This window comes from Peromyscus californicus, unplaced genomic scaffold (genome assembly GCF_007827085.1).
Source record: "Peromyscus californicus insignis strain IS unplaced genomic scaffold, ASM782708v3 Scaffold_9__1_contigs__length_137607984, whole genome shotgun sequence".
Taxonomy (NCBI): Eukaryota; Metazoa; Chordata; class Mammalia; order Rodentia; family Cricetidae; genus Peromyscus; species Peromyscus californicus.
The window spans coordinates 122,188,184-122,206,273 of NW_026294617.1; positions in this window are offsets into that span (position 1 = coordinate 122,188,184).

The following is an 18,090-nucleotide window of genomic DNA, read 5'->3' on the forward strand; positions in this document are numbered from 1 at the left end:
CCATGTTGGGAAGCTGAAGTGGGCGGAGCCAGCAGCCACAGCGCCAGCGCCGTTTCAGGCTTAGAAGGCTGCAGTTTAAAGCAATAGGCTCAAGCTAATATAAAAAAAAAAAAGCCACGTAAAGATGGCTACCACACAGAGAATCTGGATTATGTTCTCTTTGATATTCGTAACTGAAGAAAAACATTTGATTAAAAAAGCTGTTGAGTTATGCCAAAATGTATATTTTAAAGGTACCTTGACTTCAAAATTTGGATATAAGGATATGTTGCTTTGAAAAGGAGGCTCTGCTTTTGTTTCCACAGAAAGCCAGAGACTATGGATTTGTTCCAGATTAAGATACATCAGGTTTGACCAGCCAAGACCCCCTGAAAGGTCTCCGATGACACCATGGCCCAGATGATCCAACATCCAGAACCATTTCAAGGCAACTGGCTCAGACGATACACCCTCATGGACTACTCCATAATCCTAAAATATTCTTTGTGTCCCCATAAGATACAGCGCCCCCCTCCAGCAGGAAGTAGTAAGAGAAGCTATGCCCAAATTCCCAAATATACCAAGCTGACTTTGGAGATGTGTAAAGGTTAAAACCTTCCTTTTTAAGAAAACAAAAGGGGAAGTGCTGTGGGATGTTCTGTATGTCAAATGTGTTGCTGATTGGTCAATAAATAAATCACTGATTGGCCCGTGGCCAGGCAGGAAGTATAGGCGGGACAAGGAGGAGAGTAGAGCTGGGAAGTGGAAGGCTGAGTCAGAGAGACACTCACTGCCAGCCGCCATGATGAGAAACAGCATGTGATGATGCTGGTAAGCCACGAGCCATGTGGCAAGGTATAGATTAATGGAAATGGATTAATTTAAGCTGTAAGAACAGTTAGCAAGAAGCCTGCCATGGCCATACAGTTTGTAACCAATATAAGTCTCTGTGTTTACTTGGTCGGGTCTGAGGGGCTGTGGGACTGGCAGGTGAGAGAGATTTGTCCTGACTGTGGGCCAGGCAGGAAAACTCTAGCTACACCTTCCTCATTGGATTCAGTCTACAGACTTAGCTGCTCAATGTCAGTGGGGATTATGATAAACACATTCATTATACTTTCTAAGACAGCTCAGGCAACAGGCAACAGGTATTTACTGAAGTGAGCCCTCTTTGGGTTGTTTGTGTAGTTGTCCTCATGGTTGTGGGTATTCATCATTGCCATGAGCATCACCATCACCAGCACCATTGTCAGACAGCACCTGAGGTCTAAGTCTTTGGTGTGTTTATAGGGAGAGGCGAGCAACTGGGAAGAAAGCACCAGGAAAGAGCAGATGGAAAGGCTTGTATAAAAGAGCACACAACAAAGAGGACTGAAGTGGGAGTGGCGGTGATTTATGACTTTATATTCGTCCTTGAGATGGGAATGCTGTAAGCACAATGCTTCAAAAATGGCTGTGGATCAAATGGAGACTTTCTTTTATTACCTTCCATGATAGCTACCTGTTGGTTTCAGCTTTCAGATGGTATTGAATGTTCCACAACCGTTTGTAACTTGAGAACTTAATATGCTTCACCTAAGATTTCTTTCTCTCTCTCTTTCTTTCTTTTTTTTTTTTTGATTGAATAAAGAGCTTTACAGCTTGATTAGTTGCACAATGTCATTATGAGTTGGCTCAGGAGTCAGATCAATGTGAGCCTGACTCCTTGTCCTAGTCACTTAATAGTCACATATTTCTAAGTTAGGGTTGCATGACTCCTTTTTAAGCTTTATCTTTTCTGAAATATCTGAATTATTATGAGATGTTGGAAACACTAAATGAATTAATCTATAGAAATAAATTCATGCAATGTCCTGACTCCTAAGAAGCCTCAACAAATAGCATACGTTACACATTGTAGGCTATTTAGCTAATCAGCTTCCCTGTTTTCAGGAGTAAGTTTTGTACAACTGTGACTATTGTCTTGTAGGGTTTAATTGGGGTGGGGAGTGAAGAATCTGTCCTAAGGCTGGAGAAAGAACTGTGGGTGCCAGAGTAAAAACTGTAGCTCCTTGGAGTGCGTTTATCTTTAACGATTAGCATTATCTTATCATTGCTAGTCCAAGCAAGATTTTATAGTACCATCTACAAAATCCTCCTAAAGAAACCACTTTCTTTTCTTTGAACTTGCTTCAGCTGTTGTTATTATGTCCTACTGGCCTTGCTTTTGCTGTTTTGACATCCATAATATTTTTCCTTACTAGATTGTAAATTAGTTTGGAGGAAAGAGATTTGTTTTTAGGCTCTCAGCCTCAATTTTGAGACCTGTAAAATGAGAACAGTGATACCTGTAACAGGAATGTTGTGAGGGTTGAATGAAACAACGTGTGAAAGCAGGATTTAGTGGCTGGCACTTCTGCCTTATACAGTAAGACCCTGTTGCAAGCAAGCAAACAAATAAAATAATAAAAGAAAAGAGTGTGTCATACTATTCTGGTGCATAAAAGACTTCAATAAATTAATGTTTATTCCTTGATTTTCCTTATTCTTCTAAGTTCATGGGAAGAAATTAGTGCTTCCTGTGCCTTACCCAGTGCTCTGTCTTCAAGTACAGACATGCGAAAACTCTGGCATTGCCTCCAAAGAGCTCAAAGCCTGGTAAATGGATTAGATTGGACTCATACAGTGTAGCTAGAGTTTTCCTGCCTGGCCCACAGTCAGTACAAATCTCTCTCACCTGCCAGTCCCACAGCCCCTCAGACCCAACCAAGTAAACACAGAGACTTATATTGGTTTCAAACTGTATGGCCGTGGCAGGCTTCTTGCTAACTGTTCTTACAGCTTAAATTAATCCATTTCTATTAATCTATACCTTGCCACGTTTCTTGTGGCTTACCGGTACTTTACATCTTCCTTATCCTGATGGCAGCTGGTAGTGTCTCTCTCACCCAGCTTCCTGTTCTCTCCATTCTCCTCTCTGTTAGTCCTGCCTATACTTCTTTCCTGGCCACTGACCAATCAGTGATTTATTCATTGACCAATCAGCAACACATTTGACATACAGACCATCCCACAGCACTTCCCCTTTTCTTTTCTTAAAAAGGAAGGTTTTAACCTTTACACATCTCCAAAGTCAGCTTGATATATTTGGGAATTTGGGCGTAGCTTCTCTTACTACTTCCTGCTGGAGGGGGGCACTGTATCTTATGGGGACACAAAGAATATTTTAGGGTTATGGAGTAGTCCATGAGGGTGTATCGTCTGAGCCAGTTGCCTTGAAACGGTCCTGGATGTTGGATCATCTGGGCCATGGTGTCATCGGAGACCTTTCAGGTGGTCTTGGGTGGTCAAACCTGATGTGTCTTAATCTGGAACAAATCCATAGCCTCTGGCTTTCTGTGGAAACAAAAGCAGAGCCTCCTTTCCAAAGCAACATATCCTTACATCCAAATTTTGAAGTCAAGGTACCTTTAAAATATACATTTTGGCATAACTCAACAGCTTTTACAATCAAATGTTTTTCTGCAGTTAAAAATCCCAAAGACAACACAATCCAGATTCTCTGTGTAATATTCATCTTTACGTGGCTTATTTTTTTATATCAATTTTACTGTCTCTTTAAAGACTTTATTTTTTAAAACTATGTATTTGTTTCTATACTGTATATATCACCTTTTTTTGTCTCTTTTAAGCCTACGTATATTTTACACACATTTTAAACTATTACATCTGAATCTGTCTTATTGTGAATCTGTTGCTTTAAGCTGCAGCAGCTGTGGCTGCTGGCTCCGCCCACCTCAGCTTTCCAACATGGCGGCAGTATGCTTACCGCCAGCTCTGGGAGCCTTTGTGGGTCTATGGTTTTATCCAAGCAGCATGTAGCCCAGAAACCTCTTTTTTTGTTTTGTACTAGCAAAGGCTAAATCCACAATGCAGCTTAATGTGCCACTTGTAGAGGCCTCATTCCCGCCATATGGCGGCAGGTCGAGCTCACACGCTAGGAACCCGCCAGTACCTCAAACCGGCAGCTGCCGCTCATTTGAGAGAGACAATTAGGAACTGTTTTTAGCTCCATTTTAGAATCTTTTGTTTTTTAGGTTTTAGGTGGAATCTCTTGCCCCACGTTGGGCGCCATTTGTAGCTAGAGTTTTCCTGCCTGGCCCACAGTCAGTACAAATCTCTCTCACCTGCCAGTCCCACAGCCCCTCAGACCCAACCAAGTAAACACAGAGACTTATATTGGTTACAAACTGTATGGCCGTGGCAGGCTTCTTGCTAACTGTTCTTACAGCTTAAATTAATCCATTTCTATTAATCTATACCTTGCCACGTGGCTTGTGGCTTACCGGTACTTTACATCTTCCTTATCCTGATGGCAGCTGGTAGTGTCTCTCTCACCCAGCTTCCTGTTCTCTCCATTCTCCTCTCTGTTAGTCCCGCCTATACTTCCTGCCTGGCCACTGACCAATCAGTGATTTATTTATTGACCAATCAGCAACATATTTGACATACAGACCATCCCACAGCACTTAACTTGAAGAAGCCAATTCAGCATGGTTTCTCATGATTGTCAGGGACCACCCCAGTCGGATATGGTAGTCCCTGGGACGAAGGTCCTCAAAGGCTAGGTGGGTAAGGCTTCAGCAGTGACAAACAGACACTAACACAGAGGCAGTTTGAATCTGAGTGTGTTTTCTAGTTTTTAAGTAAGGATTTTTATACATAGTGAAACAAATATTAAAATTCCTAAAGATGTGTTTAGTGAAGCAATCACGGATAGGACAGATAACATCATTGTCATTTGCCAGAGTAAAGCAGGAAATCATGCAAGGCGAACGGTGCGTTTTCAAGAACAAGTTAGTGCATAAAATCATTCAAGGCAGATGGCACATTCTTAGGAACAGGTTAATACATTTTTTTTAAAGATTTATTTGTTCATTTATTAAGCACACAGTGTCTGTCTGCATGAATACCTGCAGACAGAGGAGGGCATCAAATCCCATTATAGATGTCACCATGTGGTTGCTGGGAATTGAACTCAGGACCTCCGGAAGAGCAGCCAGTGCTCTTAACCATTGAGCCATCTCTCCAGCCCAGGTTAATACATTTTTATTGTTAGTTATTGTTTAATAACTAGTACTGAGTTTTTTAAATATTCAAGGTGTAAAGTTAGATTATTAATTTTTTGGTTTAAGGCTTTTTTATTATATATATAAGCCCATTTTTTGATGACATATGTAGAGTCATATGACATTTTATTGATGGGAAAGTTTTATCTAATCGTTGTACTATTTTATAATTTTGTAAATGATTTATGAAGTAAAGCCATGGTCTTTTTGGACATAAGGTCATGGCTAGTGACATTACCTCAAAGGATGGTTTCTATTTCATATATTTCACCTGAAATCTCAGCCTAGGCTATCAGGAACCGTCTTGTAAATATGGAAAGAAAATAGAGATAAAACAGATAGGTTGCCATGAGAACTACCGCTTAATAGTTTGCTCTGGCTAAGAGTTTTACAACCAGTTCCAGGAGGCTTCCTTCTTTTGAAGTTCTCACCTCAATCTGTGCAACTTGTCACACAGACTCTACTGGAGTTGGTGTGGCATCTCATTTTGTTTTCTTAATTTTTTAATTGAAGTTCATAGATATCTGTTTTGGCTGTAGAGATGGAAGAAAAGACAGTCAGAAGATGACTGGAACATAAGGAGAATAATAATAATATTATTATTATTCTTGATACTACACCACCACCAATAATCTAATGTAACCATTTAACAGGGTTTAAGGACTGTAAACCAGAGCTAATAAACTGAAACAAATTCTTTAAATTAGTAGATTTAAGATGTGTTTTATTCATAGCGGAAATTTAGTATTTTAATTTAGCCATATCATGGGTAATATCATTTTTTTTAAATTTTTAACAAATGATTTTTAGTAAGATTTTAATTATGACTCTCATTATAAGGCGATGGCGTTACATATATGTACCGAAAACTGGCATGGCATTTAGTAGAATGTTGTATTTTAATATTTTTTACCTCTTGTCCTAGTGTTAAAACTACATCCTTTAAAGCATCAAGTTTTAATTTTAGTTTTTTATTTATTATTTGTTGTCTTGTAAGTATTAAAGAGACATTTTTATTTAAATCATTAACAAAATGTGTAGTTTTTATGTCTGAAAAACCAAGGCCCCTGTTGAGACTGTAATTGAAGTAAGGATGTCTATTAAAAACACTAATGCATATAACTAAAGCTGTAACAAAGCACTTTGGTTTAATTAATTTCTTAACTCTTTTTAGGATTTGTATGGCTGTATTGTCAAACTAGGCATCACCTTTTAGATCTACAGGAAACATAACCTAAGAAGGTCTTTGTAGTCGTAAAATAACTGAATAATTCTTAATTAACATAGGATCAACACAGTTAGTTAAAATAATTTAGAACAATTGACCTGATAAGATTGTTTTATTTTAGTAATTTTTAAATCTGAAGGCTGTCCAGTGAGTGTATCTATCATAAGGGTAGTTTAAACAAGATCTAATTGTCAAAGAGTACTTTTAGATTTCCTAGGCTGTTTAGAAAAACTATGTTAGTTGCAGCAAAAATTTTAAATAATCCTGGAAAAACATTAGAAGTATGTGAAGGAGAATGACTAACATAAATAGGTTCTACCCATCCTGGAGTGAATCATCTATAATAGGCTCATTTGTAAATGTATCAGGCTTATATCCATAATATTGTAGTAACTGATTAGTTAAAAACTTTTTATAATTATGAAATGGTGTGGCTATAGAGTAGTCATAATTTTTTTGAGTTTTTTTAATGGACAATGTACTGAAGCCCTATAACCAAACCCACATTTAAGCCATCTTGGATTAACATCATTAAGCAAAGTATCCCACACTTCATCTTTGTCCCCATATTCTTGTGCATAATCTTCTAGAGGCATGATGTTTTTGTCCATATAAAAGTTTTATTATAATTATTATATCCCCAAATCATTATTGAAAGCTCCCATATCAACCTTCTACGATGGGTAGGCAGTTTATTTGTAACTGTTCTATCTGGAGCATTGGAAAGAAAAGTTTTATAACTAATGGGAAGGCAACCCATGGGTGCTATTTCCTTTAAAGTAACAAATAGTGGAGCTGAATCTGACATTTCCTTTTATTTAATCACAGAGGAGGCCATATGAAAGGAAAAAGCAGGATGTCCTCCTTACAATTTGGTATATTATTTATGATTTTGATTTATATCTTATCTCCCCAACCCACGGGATGAAGAAGTGGAGGATGGGGAGCAGAGGTCCCAAACGAGGTTGTAAAGGCAGAATATACCTGCATAGCAACCGCCACAAGCATAGTGAGGAACATATTTTCTGTTGATGGCGCTTTCCCGGTTTTAGAGACCTTTTGTTGTCCTTTTTGAGTGAGTTTTTCTAGTTGTCCCCAAGTGTGTGGATCCGTCCTTGTGGTAGGTGACAGCACAGGGGGAGGCAAAGAGGCCTGTGGAGGAGAGAGACCAAATGTCTTCATTGTTTTTTTTTTTTGTTATTTATTTTTTGATTTGTGTGTGTGTGTGTGTGTGTGTGTGTGTGTGTGTGTGTGTGTGTGTGTGTGTGTGTGTGTGTGTGTGTTTGTGTGTGTGTGTCTTGATGGGTTTTTTTTTGGTGGAAGGGTCAAACAAGTCTGTCTGGGATCCAGATTGGGTTTTCTGTATTCTGTGGAAAAACACATGTATGTCGTCTTTCCAAGGTGATTAACACATCTGGCCCTCTCCATGTGCCTGTTAAAAGATCCTTCTACGTCACTGGGGGCGGGGTTATAGTCTGTTGTAAGGGAACCCAATGTTTTTGCGTAGGAGTAAAACCTTTATCATCTGTGTTAAGCTGATTAATGGTAAGTAAAGCAGAACTTAACAACTGATGAGGTGAGTAGTAGTTACCTCTAGATTTTAATCTTTGAAGCTGTACCTTAAGATTTTGATAAGTCCTTTTATGAGAACTTGACCTTGGAATCTCTGCTGTACGTTTTATACTTCATTGAATGCAAAACTTTGCAAAAGCTTGAGAAGTATAAGTTGGAGCATTATCAGTTTTAATTCTTTTTTGGTATTTCTAACAAGGAGAAGCATATAATAAGATGTTGTATGACATCTTTTACAGGTTCACCGGTTCATGTAGTGGCTATGACTGCATGAGAGTAGGTATCTACAGTAACATGCACACAGGGAAAATTTTCAAATTCTGGGATATGAGTTATGTCCATCTGTCACAAAACTTGAGCCTTAAGTCCTTTTGGATTAACTCCCATTTTTAATGGATGATATACATCAGGACAATGTTTACAATCCTTTACAATTTGTCTAGTCTGTTCTCACGTCAAATTGAACATCCTTCTAAAGGTCAATGCATTCTGATGATGTAAAGCAAGACTTTCTAATGCTTGTTTAATCACAGTAGCAATCAAATGTTCCTTTGTTAATAAATTTGTCATAGTATTTCCTAAAGCCAATGGACCTGGCAGGCCAGTATGTCCTCTAATATGTCCTATAAAAATTTTTTTGATTGAATTATATTTTGTAATTGTAACAAAAGTGATATTATTTTTGAATATCCAGATATAAGAGCTGTCTCTATATCAGGAAATAAATGAAGTACATATTTTGAATCTGTGTAAAGGTTAAACTATTTAGGTATATGTTTAAGGGCAGCAATAACTGTGATAATTTTTACCTGTTGTGCAGAAATTTCTTTTGTCTTTTTTTAAAATTTAATTTAATTTAATTTTACAATACAATTCAGTTCTACATATCAGCCACGGATTCCCTTGTTCTCCCCCCTTCTGCCCCTTCCCCTTCCCCCCAGCCTGCCCCTCATTCCCAACTTCTCCAGGGCAAAGCCTCCCCCGAGGACTGAGATCTTTTGTCTTTTTGATAATTACTGGTCTAACTTTTATATAAACAGCTGACTTTCCATTGGATGACCCATCTGTAAATACCAAGAGGGCATCGGAAATGGGTTCCAATGTTACTATAGAATTAAAGATTTATCCTTGTTTCTTCCACAAACTTTAATATAGGTTGTTGAGGTACATGACATTTTATTTGTCCCATGTAATAAGCTAATGTAATTCTCCAATCATCTGTAGTTTGGAGTAAATACTCGAATTGTTCCTTATTGTAGAGAATGATACTTTTTTTGTATTCTTTGTCAATAATTTTTTGTATCTTATCCTCCCTTTAAGAATTAATTGACTACATATGAAAGGATAAGAAGATATCATTTTTACTTGAATATGAGGGAGATATATCCATTTTAGTATACCTTTTTGCCACAAACATGTAGTAGGGGTGTACGACGTTTTAAGTATAATAAGGGACCATGTTTTTAGATAATTTATTTGTTTTATTTTTCTATCTTGCATCTTTGGTTTTATCCATTTTAATTGTTTTAAGGCCTCTTTTGTAAGTTGTCTTTTTGAAGTCTGCTCTTCTTTTTTTTTACAGTCGTGGCTCATATGCCCATGCTGTCTACAAGAAAAGCATGAAACTTTGGTTTCTTGTTCCTTTTAAATTTGAACATGGGGTGAAAATGTCGCCCTTGCATTGCTGTGGCACAGACCACACCCTGGACCACTGCTGGTGAGGCATCTACACATGCTCTCATGTAGTCTTGAACACCCCATTTTCCTTATTGGTGTAATTAGTTCCTGGCAGAGAATATTGGCATTTCCTCATGCAAGTTGTTTTAATAACATGTCCAAGGCCTCAGAGGGAGGAGGCATCCTGCCCAAGGCTTCTTCCAATCTAGCAATAAAATCTTTATATGGTGCATCTTGTTTTTGTTTGATTTTTGCTAATACAGTTGTCTTACCATCAACAGGAGGGAGCCTTTTCCAAGCAGCTACTGCTATCTTGGAAACTTTTTTTCAGTATTTTTCCTTTTAAATCAACTTGTTTCTGGGGGGAGGCAGAGTCTCCTCTACCTAAGAGCATTGACATAACAGGTTTATCTTCCTTTTTCTTGGAAGCTGAATTTTGAATCACTTCCCTTGCTCTATCCTCATATTCTGTCCTCCATACTATAAACTATCCTGGGGTAAAAGTGGACTTTGTAGTCTGATGCCAATCATAAGGAGTTAACCACATGTTACCCAACATTTCCACAATTTGTAAGGTATATGGAGGGCTTGGCCCAAGGTTCTTAACAGAATACTGTAGCTCTTTCAGAGTTTTTAAAGGAACAGGTTCCCATTGGGATGTCTCTCCTTGAAAAATGATTGCTGGGAAATAAAACTCCAAATCTCCTTTTTGTCTGGCTTTTTTTAATGGTCCCCAGAAATCCCCTGATTTTGTTTTAAAAGTAGGAGGGGCTGTAGCTGTGGTAAAAATATCATCTATTTCTGCCTTATGAGGACTCTTATCATGAAAATAATCTCTTCCCTTATCAAAATCATATTTTTTTGCTTTATCATCTCATTCTTGTTGTTCCTCATCATTCAACCAATCACCCCCTGGCTGTATCTTGAGGAGATTAATAGTAGATGAGGAAATATCATATGACTTAGTCTCTGTCATCAGAGGAATCACCTCATCCTCTGAGGGTGCTTCCTCAGCAAAAAATTCAATTTCTGGTTTTTTGAAAGGAGGTGTCTACTTTGTACCAAGAAGGAAAATACCTGAACTGGGACCTGTTTAGGGCCATAGTTTTCATAAAATCTCCTCATCTCTTTTCCCAATTTTCTAAAGACAGGATTCCTTCCTCTGGGAACCATGGTCTGACATTCAATACAAAATCATAAAATGTTGCCAAACTGTTCTTTGAGGTTTTAACACCTCTAGCATATGACTTAATATTGCCAGGAACAAGCCTCTGTTTTAGGACTGTGAATGTCCCATGTTTTTTACCTTCTTGTCATCTTAACTCAATGCCTTTCTATCAAGGAGTCTGTAGCATGCTCATGAGGTCATACCCTTACCTGAAAAAGTGTTTTTTAGGAAAAAAAGAGACAGGGGGAAAAAAAAATCTTACCTGCCATTGAGCCCCACACTGGGCGCCAACTGCCACAGACCACCCTGGTCAGATGTGGGGTTCCCTGGGACAAAGGTCCTCAAAGGCTAGGTGGGTAAGGATTTGGCAGTGAAAACAGAAACAAACACAGAGGCAGTTTGAATCTGAGTGTATTATGCAGTGTTCAAGCAAGGATTTTTATACATAGTAAAACAAGTATTAAAATTCTTAAAAGATGTCTTTAGTGAAGCAATCATGGTTAGGACAGATAACATCATTGTCATTTAGGAGAGTAAAGCATGAAATCATCCAAGGTCAACAGTACGTTTTCAAGAACAAGTTAGTGCATAAAATCATCCAAGGCAGACGGCACATTTCCAGGAACAGGTTAATAATTTTTATTGTTAGTTATTGTTTAATAACTAGTAACAGTTTTTTTTAAATCTTCAAGGTGTAAATTTAGATTATTAATTCTTTGGTTTAAGGCTTTTTTTTATTATATATCTAAGCCCATTTTTGATGACACACATAGAGTAATATAAAATTTTATTGATGGGAAAGTTTTTTTAATTGTTGTACTATTTTATAATTTTGTAAATAATTTATGAAGTAAAGCACTGATCTTTTTGGACATAAAGTCATGGTTAGTGATTCCATGTCAAAGGATGGTTTCTTATTAATATTTCTTGCTTAAAATCTCAGCCTAAGATATCAGGAACATCTTGTAAACATGTAAATATGGAAAGAAAACAGAAAGACATAAAACAGATAGATTGTCATGAGAACTACCGCTTAATTGTTTGCTCCAACCAAAAGTTCCACAACTGGTTCCAGGAGACCTCCTTTTGAAGTTCTCACCTCAATCTGTGGAACTTGTCACACAGACTTTACTGGAGTTGGTATGCCACATGATGAAAAGAATCACAAAAGCACTTCGGGTGGGTCATTTTTACAAAATGGAAGCAGGGAGAAGCTAAGTCACCCTATGTTGCATTTTCAGAAAAGGACAACTTGGGGCTTTAATTTTGAAACAAAACAAACAAACATATGCTGTTTTTCAAAAGGATGACTAGAAAGGAACTCATCATAAAATTATTTTGAGTGTTTACTTCTTTGTGTTATAAACAGTAGTTATCAGTGGGAGAATCAGGAGAGTGTGGAGTGCTATGATAGACTTTGTACAAAGCAAAAATAACTTGTATTCTGTTTAACTGTTAGGTTGTAGGATGGATTCTTCATAGGCAGGTTTGACTTAAAATCTTAAGTTCAAGTAGGATTCTTTCAGTACTTAGTTACTTGTTTTTGATAAATGTAAGGCAGAAAAATCTTCCTATGCCATTTCAACTGCATCTAAAATCAAAATGGACAACAATAAAGATCATACTGTCACAAAATTCTAGAACCATCATTTCTCTACTTCTTTAAGTGGACTTTTGTAGATGTAACATTCTTTTTAAATAAGAAACACATAGCCAAATGCAGAGTTAAAAGCCCAAGAGGTCAGAGGAGTAGCTAAGAGCTGATACTAAAACAAAACAAAACAAAAACAAAAAAACAAACAAAAACAACAACAACAACAAAACCTTTCTTACCCTTTGCTGCTGCTGTTGTCCTTCCCCTCAGAAAGAGACCTACTTCCTGTGTATCTGTCTTTTTATTGACTCTCTGTTCTGCCTCCTCATTGGTTGTAAACCCAACCACATGTCCTCATGTCACTGCCTGTCTATACAGACCTCCATGTCTTCTATAGTTGGTATTGAGATTAAAGGCATGTGTCTCCATGCTGGCTGTATCCTTGAACACACAGAGATCTTCCTGTGATGTGATCAGGATCAAAGGTGTGCAGAAACTACTGCCTGGCTTCTGATATGGCTTGCTATTAGCTCTGACCCCCAGGCAACTTTATTTATTAACATACAAATAAAATCACATTTCAGTACAAATAAAATATCACCACATTTTCCCTTTTCTATTTTAATAAAAGGAAAAAAGTTATAACTAATATAAGAAAAATATATACAATAAGTACAATAACTATATGCAATATATACAAGCAATAAATACCTAAACAATGTCTAGTCCATTTGCATTTGTCAAACTCAGAGAAAATAATTCCATTATCTATCCTATTTTGGTAAGTCCAAAATGTACCTGATTCACTTTCTATCCTAACTTACATTATTAACAGAACTATCTTATAATGTCTTTCAAATTTATACACTTACACCTCTTTAGTGAGTTTCTTTTCTGAAATTCTTAACAAGGAAAACTATAACTATAGCTATAACTATAACTATAACTGTAACTATAACTATAACTATAACTATCTAATCTTCAACTATAACTAACTAATCTTCTACTCCCTCAGTGACCCAAGAAGGAAATAATATTACCTAATAAAAATAAAAACAGGAAGTGCATGCAAGCAGCTTCCAAAAAAAATGTAAATTGACAGAAACAGCCAGATGCCTGGACAGTCACTCGAGGTTTCTCTGCAGTGTTGGGGCATCATCTTCAGCCTATAGGCTTAGCGTATCTGACAGACTCATTTGTGAAGCAGGATGTACACAAGGTCAACAGTTCGACCTCACATTTGGTGAGAGCAGTCCATGTACCAGAAACGCCTGAATTCCACTAGTGTCATGTCATGATTCTGGATTTTAAATTCTGGAAATTGTTGATGTTTTTTTAATTCAACTGTCCATTCTTCTTGGCTGTGTGTGTTGCTACATCTCGGCATCCCGTTCTTCTCCACATCCCTCTATTAAATGCCAGTCTATTATTGAGAGGTGTAAGCTCAGCTACTCTTCAAGAATAACTGTTTCAGCTGATGTTCCTCTGCACCTCAGAAGTCATCAGTCCATTGCCTGTTCAGCTGCCTTCAAAGAAAAGGGCACTGTACCTTTTCCAGATTGCAGAAGGCCACTTCAGGGATGGTGCCATTTTGTCCTGGCCTCAGAAGATGCCTTTTGATAAAGCCACAACCACACTTGTTTTGACAAGAATCAGTAGTCCTTTGTTTCATGTCCTGTCTGTTCTGTTTGTCAGCAGTTGATTCGAGGATACTTTGTTGTCCAGTGGCTAACTTTTGCCACAATGAAAGTTAACTCTATATGCAGTTTCTTCAATGCCCATATTTTCTCTGAAGTAGATTGGTACTGCCAGGAGCCGACATGTCTCATAGTCATAACAAAAAGAAACATTTTCTAAGTTATTAAAACATTTTAAATGTCATATTCTGTAGATCTCTGAAGGGTTTGAAGATGACCTGTTTATCTAAAATATATCTGCTTGATCTTGAAAACACACCTAATATGACTACAAGTTTTATTGTAACGTCTAACTACTAACTTTCGTTTCTTTTTAGCCTAATAGTTGTTAATAATAACATTCAAGGACCAACAAATTGTATTATATTGTTAAATGAATCATATAAGTACAATATTTTGAACAAGATTAGAAATATATGCATGGCATTTTCTAACAATATCAATATCAATATATATAATTTGTATACAATATAAAAGATCCAATCCAATGTAAAGTATTTAAAACTAGTAATTGTCTTTTTTTTTTATAAACAAGAGCCTTAAATCTAATCTCCTTTGCTTAGCCCTTTTCCTAACCCTTAACAACAACTTGTAACCAACCTTCCTAAACAACAAAAATTATCCCAGACCCAAAACCCATTAAAAGACCCCAAAACCACCCACCCCACACCACCTCTTTGGGAATGTGGGTGTCATATATTTAAAATTTTTTCCAACTGGGATATGGGTGAAGGTATCTTTATTCTGAAAAGAAAAATTTTGGGTTAATTGTCAAATTCTAGGAAAGGCAGCTATATCCTTTGTTGTCCACTTTGAGCATAATGCCAAAGTTAAGGGTTTATCTCAAGTCCTTATTCAAGTAGTCTTTGAGACTGGATCATCTCAGCTAGTCATCTCAAAATTGCTCTAAGCAGTTTGTAGTCGAAAGCTGATATGTAGATGATGTTTGTCAGCTTAGTGGTATTATTATTGTCCACGTGGAATTATTGTTGTTGTGGAACCCCATCTTCTTCCTGGAGACTTCAGTTGATGTTAGGCCTGGCCATGATTTCTTGCAGAAAACTGATAAGAGACTCAAACACAAAGAGATGTATAGGCAGCTAATTGAAGCCTTTTTTTCTAGAATTAGTTAGTACTCTATATGACCATTCATATCTTAACAAAGTATAAATATATATATATATATATATATATATATATATCTTGTAAATTTTGATACTTTAAGAAAAGTTTAAAGAATCAGAATAGAATAAAAGAATTGAGATTAGTAATAGAATAGTCCCTTAATTAATTTGGTTTTACTCCTGTCCCATATCAGAAGATGGCTCTTTCTTCTGGCATGATACAGGGAGTTTGCATTTTCCTTTTAACAACATGCTTGAGTTTAAAGAAGGAGAGAGCCATTCTCCAACTCCAAAGTCAGCTTTAAATTTTAATTGAACTGGGACTACAAGAAGACCAATAGTTTTAAATTTCTTTAGAGAAGAGCAGAAACAAGCATTTAGGAAGACTTATGAAATTTTGTAGATGATATACCAATAGGCCATTTTGTTCTTTTTCCTGGGATAGATGATTTGTCCCTTTTCTTCAGTTGTCTCATTTGTCCAGTGTTCTTCAGATTCCTTAGCCTTCATTCTCCTAGAAGACAAAAACAAAAACCTTTCCCCAAGACTAATTTTGGGGAGGTTCCTGTAGTCTTCACATTCTATACTGATGCAAATAAATCAGGGAAAGCAGAATATAAATCAGGAGACTTAAGTAAAGTGGTACAAAGTCCATACAGCTCTGTACAAAAGGCAGAACTGTATGCCATTCTTATGGTACTGATGGACTTCACAGAACCCCTCAATATAGTCACTGACTCTCAATATGCAGAGAGAGTTGTTTTACATATTGAAACTGCTGAATTTATTCCTGATAATACAGAATTAACTTCATTATTCATACAATTGCAGGAAATCATCAGAAAAAGGGAACATCCTATATATATATATATAACACATATCAGATCCCATACAGGTCTGCCAGGACCTCTAGCACAAGGTAATGATGAGATTGATCAGTTAGTAATAGGTAATGTGCTAGAAGCTTCAGAATTTCATAAGAAATACCATGTAAATAGCAAAGGTTTGAAGAAGGATTTCTCCATCACTTGGCAACAGACTAAGGATATTGTGAAAAAATGTCCTACTTGTTCCATCTATAACCAAACTCTATTACCTGCAGGGAGAAATCCAAAAGGTATACAAAGAAATGAAATTTGGCAGATGGATGTGTTTCATTTTGCAGAATTTGGAAGATTAAAGTATGCACATCATACCATTGACACCTATTCAGGATTTCAATGGGCAACTCCTATGAGTTCTGAAAAGGCTGATTCTGTGATTACACACCTATTAGAAGTTATGGTCATCATGGGAATACCTGTACAAATTAAGACAGACAATGCTCCAGCATATGTCTCCAATAAAATAAGACAATTCTTTGCTTATTACAATATAAAGCATGTTACAGGTATACCACACAACCCCACAGGCCAAGGAGTCATAGAAAGATCCAATCGAACTTTAAAGGATATGCTAAATAAACAGCAACAGGTAACAATGACTCCTAGAAATAGATTGCATAGTGCTTTATTAACCTTGAATTTTCTCCATGCTGATGAGAAAGGAACAACAGCTGCGGAGAGACATTGGATGACAGACAAAGCTCCTGAGCTAAACCAACTGGTTTATTTCAAGGATGTGCTGACCTCAGAATGGAAACCTGGATATGTTCTACATTGGGGAAGGGGTTTTGCCTTTGTTTCTGCAGGAGAAAAGCTGTGGATACCACCAAATTAATAAAAATTTGATTGAAAAAGGAAAAACCCCTTGATGAGGAGAAGTAAAAGATCATCCACCAATGTGACATCTCTACAAGTTGTAAGAAAAATTTAACAATCAAAGGTTGGGGTAGGGTTCTGTTTTTGTCTTTCCAGGATAATGGAAATACCCATCTTCCAAAAATCATAAGGCCTTAGATATCCGGATGTTTACAGCAGAAAGAAAGAATCTATTGGTACCAATCTACACATGATAAAATCTCACTGTCTAACATCTATCTCTCTATCAATCTAGAAAAGTTGTGGTTCCAATTCAATTATAAGCCAAGCTGGCTTTGGAGATGGAATTGGCTCACTCCTTCTCTAAACCCAAGCATATTGCTAAAAGAAAAGATTGAGAGATTCTTCAGTCCCATATCAGAAGAGCCCTCTGGTGTGGGACAGAAGGAAACCAATAAAAAGGGACCATTGTTTTCAGATTCTAATTCTCTCCATGCTTACTCTTGATTTCTCAGAATCCTTTCTTACATGTTATGTCCTCTTTAAATCAAAACTTTCCATTTTGATAACAAATAAGTTTTTCCAATAGCAATCTCAGAAGTCTCCAGAAGGAAGATGGGGCCCCAAAAACAACAACTCTACCCAATCCAGAATGATACCATGGTAATCATCATCATACTACACTTCTTGACAGAATTTCAGACAATCTTACCCATTACTCTAAGACTTACTGTGGAACCTACAGTTAGTCTAACTGAGATTTAACTATCTGAGTTTTCACACAGTACCCAACAGAGATACCATCACCCCACTAAACAGCAGGAAGCAATTCTAAGAAAACGACACCCCTTCTCCCTTAGGTTTCATAATTCTCAGGGTTATGGATGATGGTTATAGGGTTGGGGGTGGAAGAAAATACTAGCCTCAGTATTCTCCTAATTAAAAAAAAAGGAAAAGAAGAAATGGAATGGATAGGAATAAGATATTATGGTAGATTATTGCATATACTAGTAAACAAATTTAGTAAAATAGCAGTCTTAGATAATTTGCACTGTTATGAATTCTTATATGTTGATATAAATGTAAACTATTTTTATATTCCTGTTTAAGATAATTTGTATATTGATACAAATACAGAACTATATTTATTATAATGTACACATATTTCTACTCTTATTTGAAATATTTGTATATTGATACAAATGAAAATTTATATCTGTCATACTTTATGTATGTTCTACTT